Raw genomic sequence first — 16,874 nt, 5'->3', positions numbered from 1 at the left:
ATTGGTAAAGCCTTTAGTAAGTCTACAGGTAAAGCATTCCAGTTCCTGATTGCGATTGACAGAAGAAAACTTTTTAGTGTCCGTCCTCTGTCTTCTTTCCCTCAATTTATATGAGTGGTCGTTCCTTGAAGAGTAATTTCGCGACTGTAACCTATTTTTTATTTCTCTCCAGGCAGGTTCACCTCTGTATGTTTTGAACATTGCGCATAATCGAATTCGCGTTCTCCTGTCCAAGAGTGTGTCCAATTTTAATGGTGAATTATTACGACAACGCTTAAGAACCCGTTTTTGAATCTTTTCCAGTGTCTTAATATGTTCTAATTTGTAAGAATCCCAACATGCAACACCATATTCCATTACTGGACGAACTAGTGATTTGTATGCAATCTCTTTGGATTTATCAGAGCCTTTTCTTAGAACCCTCATCACAAAGTGTAACGCTTTCCATGCTTTTCCCGTTGGGTCAGTAACGTGTCCCCCCCCCCAGCCGAGATCGCTGCTAAATGTTATTTCTAGGTATTTACATTTGTTAACTTCCGGAATGGTTTCACTCTCTAACGTATACGATGCGATTATTTTATTTATTTTTCTTGTAAAGCTGACGGCTTTGCTCTTTAGAGAATGTATTTTCATTTTATTGGCTATTGTCCAATCGTTTATTCTATTGAGGTCATTCTGAATAAGAGTAGTATCTTCATAACTTTTTATTTACCTGTGCACGATACAATCATTCGCGAATAAGCGAACCCTGGATAAGATGTTAACTGGCAGATCATTTACAAAAGCCAGGAATAGAAAGGGCCTCAAGGCACTCTCCTGTGGGACTCCGGAAGTAATTTCTATTGGGCTCGATAATTCCTCCCCCATCCGTACTCTCTTAGTGTGACAAGTTAAAAATTCCTTGATCCACTGGACTACTCTGAAGTCAACCCCTGTTGATTATAGTTTAACCAACAATATGTCGTGTGAGACTACATCGAATGCGCGTGAAAAGTCAATAACCACTGCATCTACTTGGCAATTTGAATCTATTCCGTCTGCTAAATCCTGACATACAGTTACTAATTGACACTCAATGAGTAGCCCCCCCCCTCCCGAAATCCATGCTGACCATTATGTAACCAATTTGAATCATTCCAATGCTGCCTTCGATATGCTGAAATCAAGTGTTCCATCTGTTTGCAAACCACAGAGGTGAGGATGACTGATCTGTAATTTTTTGTATCTGAGCGAGACTCTGACTTATAAATTGGCACCACTATTGCATCTACCGAATCTCGCGAGACAGTACCATTGTTTATTGATATTTCAAAACTACGCACTAGATAGGGAATCTCCGGCGATACCATCAGTTCCTACTGATTTATGAGGGTTCAGTTTAGAGATCCCTCTACTTATGTCCCTAGGCTTGATAGGAAACTGACCCGTATTTTCCACAGAAGCTAAGTCAGGTATTATTGCCCTCATCCCAAAAAGAGTGAATAATAGGAATTTAGTTTTTCTGCTTTTTCGTTGTCGTCTACAATAAATAGATTGAGGTCATTTTGTAGAGGGAGGCTCGAATAGTTTTCCTTGCGTCGTCTCTTCATATATTTATAAAATTCCCCCCACCCGTTTTGTTCACCTCGCATGAAATTGAATGTGTAAGCTTACCCTTTTGAAATACAAGGACTCATGTTATTTTATACATCATAACTAGAGCTAGGTTTCGTATGTAGTAAAAGCTAATATTTTTAATCGGTATAGTGTGTAAAGATGCAAGCCATGCTCCCCACCCCTTATATTTACCATTTTTGTCATTCATTACTTCCATTAGTTAGCGCTAAGGGTCTTTAATGCCCTTAACCACCAGTTAAAAAACAGCGGGGGGTTTAAAAGCTACATTATCTAGTCCTTGTGGCTTTTCTTGCATTTCGAGTCTTGTCAATCGGGCTTAAAACCTTCTTAACCGGCATCACATCGACTCAACTATACTCGGCGTCATTCTTAACTCTTACTACATAGAAATCCTAGCTCTAATCATAACATACAGTACATCTATTACATACAGATACTGTAAGCACTTAACTCAGTTTTGATAACAATTGGACTGATGTTGTTTATATAACTCTTTATTCAAATAGTAATGATAAAGGAGCTGGGCTATTGGAATAAAATTCGACATTGCTAGCTTAATGAGGTTTTACAAATCCTTCAGCTCGCAGAAAATGCAATAACATAGTGTGTGGGTCAGATTGGCTTTGGTACTCTGAGGTGAGTTTACTCGAGCGTCACTCTCTCGTACAATGCAAGGGATCTGATACCTTCTCTCGCGAGGACTGCAGCACCATCGCTCGACGCTCGATGTGCAGGCGATGCTGACCTGTTTCTGTTCCGTCATGCTTCTCCCCTCATCATGTGGTAGCTATTACGTTATGTCCATTTTCGGGTTTTCCCTTTAACATTCCCTAATGTTTGTTCAAGAAAATCGGAGTGAGACAAGTGGCCAACAGGCTTGGAGCTGACATAGACTCTTTTTCTCAATCACATTTCCCTTACAAGGACGAGTCTTCACGTACCTTTTAAATATTTCTCCTCTCATTTCCCCATTGACATTGACACAGTTAGTCAAGACTCAGACGCATGGCCGAAGAACAGTGCAGCATTACAGTATATCAGGGATGACACGATATTAGCTCCCAATCACGAGCGCATAGCGATGCACTACACAGGTATCCCAACGTAGGAATGTACAGATACGAAATTAAAATTTGGATCGAGTTTTGATGGCAGTCTACCTATATGTAGGCAACAATTAATTTCGCACGACTGTTCAAAAGTAGCATATATTATACAGGTGTTCGTGTTTACTGCACATGCGCAGTGTGTGTTGTAAACGGAACTTAATACAATAAGAGAGCTCCTAATATTATTTCCGTATCTGTACATACATCTACTAAAGGCAGTAATTATTAAAACAACTTTCGATACTAAATTTCTGATTGTTGTTGTTTAGTCAACTGTCCGAAGACAGGTCTGAACCTCACAAGTGATACCAATAAGGCACCACTTAAGAGACAATTAGGCCAGATGATAATGGGGTAGGGTGGCCAGTTTCTTTCCCCCTCCATTGCATAAATTGCCGATTAGTTACATGTTACACTAATCAGACTTCAGATGTATACAAATAATTGTTCTTCCTATGACATATATCGTCAAGTGAGATGTAGGCTACTGCCTGACAATATAATTTCTGATTATGCATTAATAATTATTTAATATACAAGTGCATACAAACAGATTGCGAAGGAAGTATTTTAATAACTAATAAAGAAAGGAAGAAAGAAAGAAAGAAAGAAAGAAAGAAAGAAAGAAAGAAAGAAAGAAAGAAAGAAAGAAAGAAAGATGAAAAGTTAATTGCCTCTAAATAACTTGTTTTTACATTGAAAATAAACTTTATTTTTAAATGCACTAGGTTTAGGATTTATGCTGTCAAAAAATCTGAAAGTTAGGATTTATAAAACAATTATATTACCGGTTTTTCTATATGGTTGTGAAACTTGGACTCTCATTTTGAGAGAGGAACAGAGATTAAGGGTGTTTGAGAATAAGGTACTGAGGAAAATATATGGGGCTAAAAGGGATGAAGTTACAGGAGAATAGAGAAAGTTACACAACACAGAACTGCACGCATTGTATTCTTCACTTGACATTATTAAGAACATTAAATCCAGGTGTTTGAGATGGGCAGGGCATGTAGCACGTATGGGCGAATCCAGAAATGCATATAGAGTGTTAGTTGGGAGGCCTGAGGGAAAAAGAGCTTTGGTGAGTCCGAGACGTAGATGAGAAGATAATATTAAAATGGATTTTCTCTTCATCCTACCAAGCTTTTTATGTAACCCCAAAAGAGAAAATCAAGATGTGTTAAATCTGGAGACTTTGCCGGCCATTCTACTGGTTGACGTTGACCAATCCAATGTCCAGGGAACTGTTCGTCCAGTTTGCTGCAACATTTCTGTGGCTTAACCTATCAGAATGAAGAATGATATCAATTTTTCCTCTTTCGATAATGTCATTACGAAAATCAAGAAATTTGTTACAGGAAAGCTTCAAATAACCACAATAATTCATTGAAATTGTCACAGGTTAACCAAACAGTAAAGCAGGAAAAATTAATTACCAGAATTGCATAAAAAACACCTTTTCCAAAGCATCCTAAGTATCGTACCATGTAACAAAATATCTATAGATGCAATAACTGATGTTTGTGTCATTATTACAGTAATCTTTAAATAACTTGAAAACGATTAATCAAAATGCGTTTCAGTGAAATGTACAGCAGAGTCCGTACAGGTGACTTTTTGTCTGATGCTTTTCCAATTCACTGCGAGCTAAAGCAAGGAGATGCACTATCACCTTTACATTTAACTTTGCTCCAGAATATGCCATTGGAAATTCCAGAATAACAGAGACGGTTTGGAAATGAACGGTTTATACCAGCTGCTTGTTTATGTGGATCACGTGAATTTCTTAGGATAAAATCCATAAACTATTAGGGAAAAGACGAATATTTTACTTGAAGCAAGTAAAGAGATATATTTGGAAGTGAATCCCGAAAAGTCTATGTATATGATTATGTCTCGTGACCAGAACATAGTACAAAATGGAAATATTAAAACTGGGAATATATCGTTTGAAAATGTGGAAAACTGTAAATCTAATAAATATAAAATAATATGAGAGGAAAATGACCGCAAAATAAACATGTGAAATGCCTGTTATTATTCGGTTGAAAAGCTATTGCCATCGAGTCTGCTATCAAAAAAAACTGTAAGTTAGAATTCATAAAATAATTATATTACCGGTTCTGTATGGTTGTGTAATCTGTATTCTCACTTTGAGAGAGGAACAGAGATTAAGGGTGTTTGAGAGTAAGGTGAATAGGAAAATAATTGGCGCTAAGTTACGGGAGAATGGAGAAAGTTACACAACGCAGAACTGCACGCATTGTATTCTTCTCCTGACATTAAATCCAGACGTTTGAGACGGGCAGGGCTTGTAGCACCAATGGCAGAATCCAGAAAGGCATACAGAGTGTTAGTTTGGGAGATCGGAGGGAAAGAGGCCTGCGGGAAGGCCGAGGCGTAGATGGAAAGATAATATTAAAATGGATTTGAGGGATGTGGGATATGATGGTAGAGACTGGATGAATCTTGGTCAGGATACGAACCAATGGTGGGCTTATGTGAGGGTTCTCTAAAAGCCATTTGAAAGTAAGTAGTAAGTAAGTAATAATAATAATAATAATAATAATAATAATAACAGTATTAATAATAATACACAAAATTTAAAATACCGATAATGTAAACTGCAAATAATTTTAATAATAACCCCCTCAACAGACTTCTGCTACTTTAAGGCAGTGGTTCCCAACCGATGTTTCGCGACACACTGCTGTGTCGCGCAGCTCCATGGAGTGTGTCGCGAAATTTTGGAATTTAAAAATAAATTTTATGCCATCCAGGCTTTTTAAAACATATTTTTTTATTTACAACGGAGTCTTTGTTATTGTACATTTTATTTTAAGGCAGATTTTACAAATGAAACGTGAACACCTGCAACAATGCTGAGTTTAATTTTTCTGCCTGGCTATAATTCGAATGAAAGTGAACACCTCCAACCAGTGGCGGCTGCTGATCATGTTGCAGCGTTGCACAACGACCAAGTTTTTCCCGCACATTAAAATTTTGTTTATATTAAATAAATAAACAAATGTTAAGTTTCCTTCTCCTGCAATTTAAATATATGCATTGTTTTATTTATAGATCATTCAAGAATTCGAGTATAAAATAATCAGCGTTTATAAAATTCATCAAATTGTGAATACTTCAGAAGTGGTCGTTGTGTGGCTCAAGCAACAGCCAGATTCGTGTAGCGGTTGGTATTGAAGGTAGGCTCAGTTCAGAGTTCCCTATCCCAGCAGTTAAGACAGCTGGTCGCGGCAAAGCTCTTGCAACAACCGGAAGCAAATAGTTCTAGTACTTGCCCGTAGAGTGCAGAAGTGACCATTCCGAACTATTCCGAACGGACACATTCGCTGGATGACTCGTGACTTGAGACGAAATTCTCAGATTTTTTCCGAGTCTTCGTTTCTCACGTGGTTTCTCACTTCCTGACTTCCTGTTTCCTGACCAACGTGTAGCTAGGTGAGCATGTAGTCCAGTCATTTTATAATCGTGTGAAATTCATTTAATCCTCTTTTAAATATCTAGTTTTTGTTGTAATTTAAGTAGTTTTATGCGAATTGTGCTGCATAATAGAATTTTTTTTTATTGGATGTAATATTTCCGTCAAGTTTGTGACATAGGTACGTAGGCATATAACGTTATGAATTTTGTAAGTTGCTTAAAAAACAGGAACTTTTCTGGAGCTTAATGAGTATTATGTGAATTGTGGTACTTATCACAATTTTTATAGTGCAGTGATGTTTTCTTCAAGTTCATGATATAAGTTCGTTTACCATTACGAATTCTGTAAATAATTTACAAAACAAGAACTTCTCTGTACTTTCTGACGAAGAAAAATAAAAAAAATTAAAGAACTTGGTAGACCATTGCCTGATATAAATAGTGTCCAGACAGTTACTACGGGGAAAAGATAGTTCAAGAGAATTTTTAGAAAGGAAATTTACAATAATCATGACTGCCTTTGTGGTTGTGAAGTGAAAAACGCACTGTTTGTTTTCCGTGTATTTTGTTTGATGGGGAACAGTCGTGGACAAGAACGGATATTACTGATATTAATCATTTAAGTACCAGCATTGGATTAAAATGTTCATGAACATGTACTGATAAAGGTAACTAATTCTACCCTTCTCATCACAGAAAGTGCAACACCTAGACTCAAACTTCACCAGCCGCCACTGCCTCCAACAATGCTTAGTAATTCGTTTACTCGTCTCACTTAGAAAATAAACAGAGTTTAGAATCGTTAGAACATATTGATCAGTTGTAGTATATACGAGTGAATGGATGATAGTGCGATTATTTTATCAAAAGTGCTTTATTTATATTTTTATGGACAAATTTTTAATTCAAAAAACACAATCTGAATTAAGTTCTGGGTTAGATGACAGCAGTGCTAATTCAAATAATATGAGCGAAAGTTCTCCTCAGGGTTCGCAAAAAAAGTATTGCGTTTAGAAAATATTATAGTGATGAATACTTGCAATGTGGTTTTACGTGGCTTGGAGATGAATATAAACAAAATCTCGAGTGTCTTATATGCGGAAATGTTTTGTCATATCAGTCGATGGTGCCGAATAAACTAAAAAGACACTTAGAACTGCCGTTTTCAACGTCATACTTACGTGAATCAGCATTTTCTACCATGAAAATAGTGAACTCTAAACAAAGTAACAGACTGCTGCACATTGAAGATGATTTACATGTTGGCCTGTCAATAATAAGGCCAGGTATAGAGAAACTCTATGCAACCCACCAAGCGCAGACTTCACATTAATTTAAATAATTGAGTTTCCAAAAACGATAACAAAAATCTTTTATCGGACATACAGCATAGACAGGTTGAGATTTTTGACACACACCTTTGTTTTTATGTCTAATGACACTCAAGTTGCTGCTTGTTCTTTTTTTTTTTTTTAAGAATTTTCGATTGCGTGTTAACATCGACCTATTTACAACACTGGATGTCCAACACTACATAAAAATTCTTATAAGTGCTCTTTTCTGACAGAACGCTCTGCAACGACATTACAGGACATGTTTGTTATATTTTTCATCTTGCAATCGAAATATGTGTGAATAACTATTAATATTATTTTTCTTTGAATTCCGCTTAGACCTCGAAAATCTTACTTTAGTTGGACGAAAGGGAGGTAAAAAACTACGTAATTCCCGTTCAGTGAACATTAATTATCTCCCAATCCGCTATAAAATATTCTACATAGAATTCCACAACCTTTTTCTCCATAAGAAAACACTGGTTGTTATTATTCTATCATTATTTTTAATATCAATAAATGTGTCGCGATATCATGGGCGTTCAGTATAGTGTGTCGTCGTCAAAGAAGGTTGGAAAGCACTGCTTTAAACTGAATGAAAGAATTTGCATGTATAGAATATCCGCTTCAGTGCCATTTTATCTCATGAAACTACCGCCAGTCTCGTCTTTCGGTTGGCCTGTCGGTCGTCCTTGAGAATTCCTTCCTTCGATTGTCGCTTGCCGAAGCTCCGAATCCCTCCGTATGTTCTCTCTACAGGCTACAGTCTAAAGTAGTACCGGAGATCACTGGAGGAGAGCTTTATTCGTAATATCCGATTCCTCCGTCAGTAGTATTCGTCCGTTGAGCAGTACTACGCACAACAATAAATGGTCCCGGTTTCCCAGGGCGTGTCGGCAGTCTGTGTGTAACACATCATCTTCAAAAGAACCATCTGCACCAATCTGTAGAAACGGTCTTTACGATTTCATTCATTGATTCGTTATTAGTAGATGGAACACCATATAACACAATATTGTCCCTGCGAGTGTACTGTTCCAGATCCTGAGTCGAACACCTAGTTAGTTGATATCATGTTTCAAGAAGTCGTTTTCTTTTAATTCATCTTTTACATTATTTATTTCACTTAATAAAGAGTCAAATGTCGTTGATATGAAGTCCTATAGATTTCTTTATATCATTAATGTACTGATGAATAGTGGACGCAAACTTTTCAAACATAATACTTAATTGTTTGTTAACAGAAGTAACACTTCCTACGTTTATTATTGATTCATTACTATTTTTGTCATTTTCAGACTCATATCGTTTATCATTATTGCTTTTACTCGAGTTCTTTCTTTTACTCATTTCGTTAAAGTTAGTTTATTTACTTGTAATTTAAATAGCTCCAGCAGCAAAACAATGCGTCCACTCACTACAATGGCTCACTCAGGAATTGAATGTTCTATATTCTCTGTTATTTCTGATGCCTCCATTCCACTTTTGACTTAACTTTTAGACAACCTCTGGAACAACTAACATGAGCCTGAAAGAATTTTGATGTAACAATCTGTAATATAAGAACTTATTTACTTTAGCGCGAAAAATAATCATTGGATTCATACTCAACAGTGGAAAAGTAACCAAATTATCATTTAGGTTATTTGCATAAATTTCCGAAAAGCCAGTAACACAAAACCGCTGCATAATGCGGCGAAACATACAGTAGAAGGAGAAAAACCAGAGTAGGAAAATGAATCTTGATCGTTCTTCCACAGAACCGACTGGAACTTGATCGTTCTTCTGAAGTACATGAAAACTTTAAAGCTCACTTTTGAGAACCATGATCGTTTTAATAGAAAAATAACTAGACCATATAATAGTACTTCCTTTCCACTATACGATGGCATTATTAACTCATTTCGATTTTTGATGGACCTTGATCGTTTTCGCCGTGTACCCTTCAATTTCTTTACGGAAATGTTATAATCTGAAAGACTTAACTAAACGTCAGAAAAAGTATAGGTATGTCATATCCTACGAACGTTTTAGTTAATTGTCAAAAATCTAAATAGACAAGAATTTAATTAGAACTTAAATTAATGATCGTTATTTTCATTATCTAAATTGTAGTTCATTTCACTACATAATGAATAGGAGTTGAGGCATAATGGAGCAGTGAAAATCTCATCGTGTACATGACATTATTCAGCAGTTCTAATGGTAGTATTGGAACTTTTCACGGAAACCAGGACGTAGATAATGAAGCACGCAGCTGGGATTCAAGCAAGCCTCGCAGCGACGATAGGTCAGTTCACATGGATTTTCAATTAATGAAAGCGATTAGTTATCATGTAGGAAGCGTTCAGTTTTCTGCGGTGCAAATTACATCTCCGTAAATTATGACTGTTAAAGTCTCGGTTTTCTTCATTGTACACCTAGCCCGTTTATTACGTATTGGAATGTGGGAATAGAGCAGCTGAAGCGCAGATGTTTCATTGTTATTCCCACAAAACTAGATTGCCTGACCGCAACTTCATTCTGCATAATGTATGGACGTTGGAGTAAACCGCTGTAACTCACCACTGGCACTGTGAGTTCATAATGACCGTGCATATCTAATATGCAACTTAATTAATTTACGAAATTAATATATGAAACGTTATATCGGAATTTTACAATGTCATTAGTTAGCATAGGTGATGGCTAAGTTAAATCATAACTTGAAATTTAACATTGATGAAATTATTAATGTTCCATTGATATTGAGTTATAGTCAGAATCAGCTTACTTAATACTCTAAGGGTGAAACCTAACCTTTTCTCCTACTAATACATATGTTAGTGAATTATAGTGATTTTCTAGTTGTCTGGTTGAAATTTATTTTGCCAATTTTGTTTCGGATTTAAGGTACTGAAAAATACTACAACTAAGGTACTGACAAATACTACAACTGACAGACATTTTCTAACTGTTATATTGGCAGCAATAATTTCGGTTCGCAGTAGAAAGAAACTGAAGAAATAGAAGTAACTAAGATTGTGAAAGTTGAATGTAATTAATAATTTATTAGTAATACAAGCATTAATATTATTATCAATACATAATTCAGTTGTGTTGCGCCGTGACTCCATTTCAGTCGCCTAAAATCGAACTGTACCTCCTCCAAATTATGAAATATGGGATTAAGGTACGTTTCAGTGCAGAATTTTGCAGCGAATATGATAAACTGATCGTTTGGAGTGAAACTGGAATTTATCTGCCTTAACTTTAGTGGTAAAATAAGCGTTCGGAGTCTAACTGCACTAGTTTTTCATCTTTTCCGACAAATAAGATTTTTTAATAAAGTTCAGTTTGATTCTAAGCCACACAATTCAAGACTATGTTCAGGTACGTGTAATTAAATAAAGTAGGCTATAATTTACAGACCTACTTGGTCTGAAACGTGCATGTGGCTAACGGACAGAGTAGGCTATATTTCACATTTTAATGTTTTTCTTTCCTGTTTAGATTTGTATTAAACTATCCAAGAGAGAAAATAGCATGGAACCGACTTCCCCAAGAAATAAAATGTTTACCATTCAAAGTATTTACATTGTTAGTAATATAATAGTTATACCAATTATTATTAATAATTCTTGATTATACTGATGGAATCGAATTTTGCTGTGGATATTTAATTTCCTATTAAAAACGTTTGATTAATAAATGAGGCTATACTTAGTAGTTAGGTCTATAATTACTGAAGAAAGAAGATGTTATCAAAGAATTATGTGTACAGAGGCTGCAATTGTAACGAGAATAGCAACATTATTAGAGGTAAGTATTTTAAGTAGGCTATACATTTCAAGTGGTATTGTGTTTTCGGAATTCGTAGACGCTAATCATTTCACTTGATCAAACAAAATACATTTTCAGGTTAGGTCTCATAAATCGTAAACTTTTTAGTCAAAGCAATGAGTTTTATGTTATCAGACAAAATACATTTTAATATTAGATCATACTAATGTACTAATTACCAACACAATATGCGAGAAGTCTAGGAGGAGAATAGACTATTTCACAAATTATTTAACTACTTAGAAAACACATTTCCTAACATAAAGACGAGATGTGGCAAATAAGTACACTATTTCACAAATTATTGAACCACTTAGAAACACCTCATAACATAAAGATGAGATGTGGCAAATGAGTGCTAAATAAGTTAGTCATTTTTATTGTTAATACTACACTGTGATATTTAAGTCCCTCCACAATACAGCTGGTAGTATGCCGCTCAGAGAAGTTGGTAGCTTCCTTTAGAATCTGTCAAGAGCAAGATAATTTTATACTATCCAATTGTAATAAGGGTTGCAGATAACGGTCAGTGTTTGACTGTTTCTTCCAGTATGCAAGTATGTTGTGAGATATAGCAATAAATTCTGTGACGACGAGAAGCATATTCATTGTTCCGTATTCGGCGCCATGATGTTGAAGTGTTTGTTAGAACATTTTTATGTTTTTACGGACGAAGCCTAATTCCAACTGTCGTGTTACAGTGATTCTCAAAACACCACAATTTGGTCATATGAAAACCTGCATATAGTGAAAATAGGCGTGTGGTGTGAATCCTGAATTATTGGCGCAATTTTTTTTACGAGGACCGCTGTTTTGATAGAATATTTTACGACGCTTTATCAACTGCTATCGTCATCTAACATCTGAGTGAGATGAGGTGAAAATGCCAGCGAAATGAGTCCAAGATCCAGTGCCGAAAGTTATCTAGCATTTCCTCTTAATGGGTTGAGGGAAAACCCCAAAAAATCTCAAACAGGTAACTTGTCCCAACCAGGATTTGAACCCGGGCCCTCTCATTTCTCGGTTAGGCATGCTAAAAGTTAACTTCACAACGGTGAACTAGGTCCGTTGTTCTGAAGTTTACTGTTTCTAAGCTTATATATTTTTTCCATTTATTAGACAGTTAAATTTACTGACGAATGGCTGCTAAATTGCTTTTTAGCAGGATAATGCTATGGCTCATAAAGACCATGCATTAATGAATTTGTTAGGAGACATTTTTGGAGGGACTATAATTTCGTAAGGACTATGGCCTCCGACATCCCTTAAACTTACTCCACCCGATTATTATATTTTTGGGATGCTGCTAAGTCGGCAGTAGGCCTATAGCAAGACAACCGTAAAGAATTGATTACCTGAAATTGACACAAATTTTAATGAAAGTGTCTCACAATGAAATAAAACGTGTAAATCTACGCCTTGGACAGAATACGGGACACTTCAGTATTTCATTTCAAAGGGTAAGTTCACTTATTATTTTCATTATTATTATTATTATTATTATTATTATTATTATTATTATTATTATTATTATTATTATTATTATTATTATTATTTTTATTATTATTATTATTACTATTATTATTATTAGTCTATTATTATTATTTTATTTTTTTAAATGTTACATTATACTATACCATACCATACTATACTATAGGTAGGCCTACTATACCATACTATTATTAATATTACATTAATTTATAGTATTATGTTATCATTATTATTATTATTATTATTATTATTATTATTATTATTAGTTCAGTGTATGGTATTGTAATTTTACGCTTTTGGTGATATCTGGTGTAGTTGGCAACACTGGAGAGACGGCCAAATTAGCCTTTTAGAAACTAATCTTACTTGATCCTCACTATAGGCCTATATTATCCGACAATGTAATCAAAGTTATTCATAGGATATAGCAATTGTGTGAAAGATTACTAATCACAAATTCGAGACACACGACTGTTGAAAGTAGCCCAAAAATACCAACAGAAATAAAATAATATTAAATCACCCTAAAAGACATTGGAATAACAAATTTCTCCTGAAGAGACCAGATTTGCTTAATCCTTCATATGATTTCAGCAACCATTACCATTTCTAATGCTGCTGATGCTACTACTATTTTCATGGGCATAAATTTTGCAAGAAACGAAATACGAGTATAATTTTGTATGCTACCCTAAACTGAACTTGTATTAAGTTAACAGAAAGTTTAGTGATCTGGAAAACTTGACAAAGCACGGACTTAATTTTACTACATACACACATATACACGTAAATTTTTATGAAAATCAGTAGATAATTACAAGAGCTATCTGCTAATGCTATGAAAGACAATAACTAAAATAATAATTGACTGAGTGGGTAGTTCAAGGTAGGACAAATCTGGCCACCCCGGTGCTAGATACGTCATAACATTCCATGTATTTTTTTCTCCTTTCACCACACCTAATAATGGACAAACAACACAAGTCGAAGCATTGGCAGAATTTCAGTAACATTTGCATCACTACAGTACGATGACAGGAATAGCAGGGACATATTAAGAAGACTGGGGCGCGAATTATCTTCTTGCTTATAAAGAGAAAAGTATGTATGACGTAATTTGCAGTAAAATTCTTTTCTTAATAAAGGTAATTAACCATGGGAGACATTTTATTATGTAAATTTGTTATTGTATTATTATTATTATTATTATTACTATTATTATTATTATTATTATTATTATTATTATTATTATTATTAACGTTATGAAGATTAATACTAAGTACATTACTATTACTAACAAAGAAACAGTTACAATAATAAACTACTAAGTTTTATTTTTAGAAAGTTATTATGCCTTACATTATCAATGAAGCTAAGAAATTAATTATTTCGTTTTATTTTGTCATTTCAGTTTGTTTGCAATGTTTTCTTATTTATGTTTACTAATTTCTTCTTTATAATCTATTTGTTAAATATCTCGTTCCTTGAACATATTTTCCTTAAGTGCATTCCTTTCTGAAAAATAAAATATAACGATCGGCGATATACAGCCAAACAGAAAAGACAAACACGATGAAATGTCCTAATTGGCAAATCCGCCACTTGTTCAAGTAACTTCTCTCCGCCTGTCTAATCCCCTCTCTCCATTAACCTCCCCTGCAACCCCTGGCGCGCTCATCCTTGCGGTAGTTGACAACACCTTTAAATAAGTTTGCTTAAGATTATAATAGCCTGAATGTATATAATTTAATTTCTGAAAGACATCTGCGAGTGCTTCGGTGGTCCGAAATAAGCACTTTCAATTTGTAAGCCAATCATCATTATCACTATCATCATCACCATCACTATCACTAAGTTCATCCATTTTCGAAATCTCAAAGATAGCCGAGTTATTAACAGCAAAGTAGCAGTTTCTCTGGTACCTACCTTATTCAGAATATGCCAGATACCTACAGTAGTTTCATACTAATGTGCGGGACGAGTAATGAAAAGGTAAAATGATCGAGAACCTTCTGTTTTGTATTGTTCGTCCTGTTTTTTTTTTTTTGCTTCTATTTAAAGTTTTATTCCTATTCCATGGAGAGAAAGAATACTGAGCCCGAATCTTCAAACATCAAACATACTGCTCTGAAGATGGCCACAACACAGCGGTCAAAACGTCAGCCAATAACACCAAGACAACGCGGTAGAAGACCTGAAGCTTATCCACACACCATGTACACCAGCCGCGGAAGCCTACACGAACAATCAAACATTTTAGCTTTCCTCTGTTCGTAAAAAGATTAGTGTTATTAGAGAACCGCTGCTTTCTAGTTTGCTTCTTCACAAGAACTTTAAAAACTAATTTGGATGTGTTACCATTTTCACAGAGTGTTGATATACCAACTTAATTTCGCAGGTTTATTTTACCAGCATGCACTGAAATTTCGGTGATTTCTGATAAGCGAATAATATATTTTAAAAGTAACCCAAACGTTAAAACACTGTATCAAATAAAGAACTAGCTAATAGGCCTAATGCCTCCTAGCATTATTTTATATGTTTGCAAGAAACACGCCAATAAATAATATACAGAGTGATTCAGACTTCGGTTACAGAAGAATACAGGGTACTAAAAGAAAGATTTTTCATTAGCAATAGGTGTCCTATTTCGCACCGGTAAGGCGCTACACTTGTTTCATTGTTGTGGCTGGTAAGCAATCATTCATTCAAAGACCAGTGGCTAGACTCTTTAATGACTACGCTTTCAATGAAAAACAACCGACAATGACGTTTGACAACTTGTGCATTACAAAAGAGTTTCGAAATGACGTCCCCTTTCTTGTAAATGTTATGCCCCGTTAATTTAAGGGATAAATTACGGTGGTCATACATAGCAACTGTCATGAGTTTCAAAGCAAGTTTTACGGACATCATGTATATACAAGTCCTTGACGAACTATACGTCAGCCATAAGACGATCTCCATGTTCAGATTCACTCTGGCATGCCAGCGCAGAATGTAACGCTAGCTTTTCCTATCTTTATCTCACACGCGCTGAAAAGGTCGCGTGCGTGATTAGATCGTTCCATAGCTCTCTCTTGCTTTGAGATCCATAGCGAAACTATGCTAATGCCAGGAAAACCCATCATTTTCCGTATGTTAAATTAACCCATTACTGCATAGCGTCCTAAATATAGGATCTGCGTAAAATACTGATTTCTATGAAACTTTTTCTTGTTTAGTACAGTTGGATGCATTGTTTAGAAGGTAAATTACTATATGGTATTATAGTGTTGGCAGTGTTTCAATTCCGCACGAACATTTGTTCATATCAGCAAATTTTTGACAAGATGGCAGGAGAACAGTATTTTGTGACGCACCGCGGGAAGTACATTCTTAGTTACTCTGTAATGGTGATACAGAAATCTGATGTTTATTTTCACATAATGAGTTTTCTTGTGGTATATAACAGCAATAAAATTGTCTTATATGTTGCTAGGTACAAGGTGAAATATAGTGCCGTCCTAAAAATACGACGCCATGCCGTGTGCACTCCTGTAGCATTCTTTACAATATGTATAATGTTTCCATTATATTGTTCTATTTCCAGTCTAACCATGAGTGAAATTCTGGGGTTTATTGAAAATCAAGGTAATAATAGTGAGAGTCTAATATATGTGACCCCTCCAGAAGTTTCCTATGATACAGATAAAGATAGTGATAATGATAAATCTGACGACGAGCATGAGGCTCAATTTAATAATCTTGGCAGTAAAATGCTACTTAGTAAAGCGGAATTACAAAAAGATATGTTATGATGATAATGAAGATGACATTGTTGATGAAAGTATGCCAGAGTCATTTAACATAAAATCTGCAACAAATGATTCTGAAAGCACATTAGACAAGAATGAAGCTGAGGTTTCTCGCACAAGTATTGTCGTCCGAAGAGAAGGAAGCAAATATATGGAAATTTCCAAGACAGCGAAGGTAATTCCAGGCTTGAAGGCCATCGTACTATAACTACAAGTACTATTACTACCACTGCAACCACCACCATCAGCACCAGCGCTAG

General features: G+C 35.4%; 1 protein-coding gene across 10 annotated transcripts in view; it reads right to left on the bottom strand.

The window, feature by feature from the left end:
* LOC138693211 (uncharacterized) overlaps positions 1-16,874 on the bottom strand; it is a 693,974-nt gene that overhangs the window by 519,701 nt on the left and 157,399 nt on the right. The window lies entirely within an intron of this gene.

This window comes from Periplaneta americana, chromosome 17 (assembly GCF_040183065.1).
Source record: "Periplaneta americana isolate PAMFEO1 chromosome 17, P.americana_PAMFEO1_priV1, whole genome shotgun sequence".
Classification (NCBI taxonomy): domain Eukaryota; kingdom Metazoa; phylum Arthropoda; class Insecta; order Blattodea; family Blattidae; genus Periplaneta; species Periplaneta americana.
The sequence above is the reverse complement of the archived record's forward strand: the minus strand, read 5'-3'. Positions and strand labels throughout refer to the sequence as shown.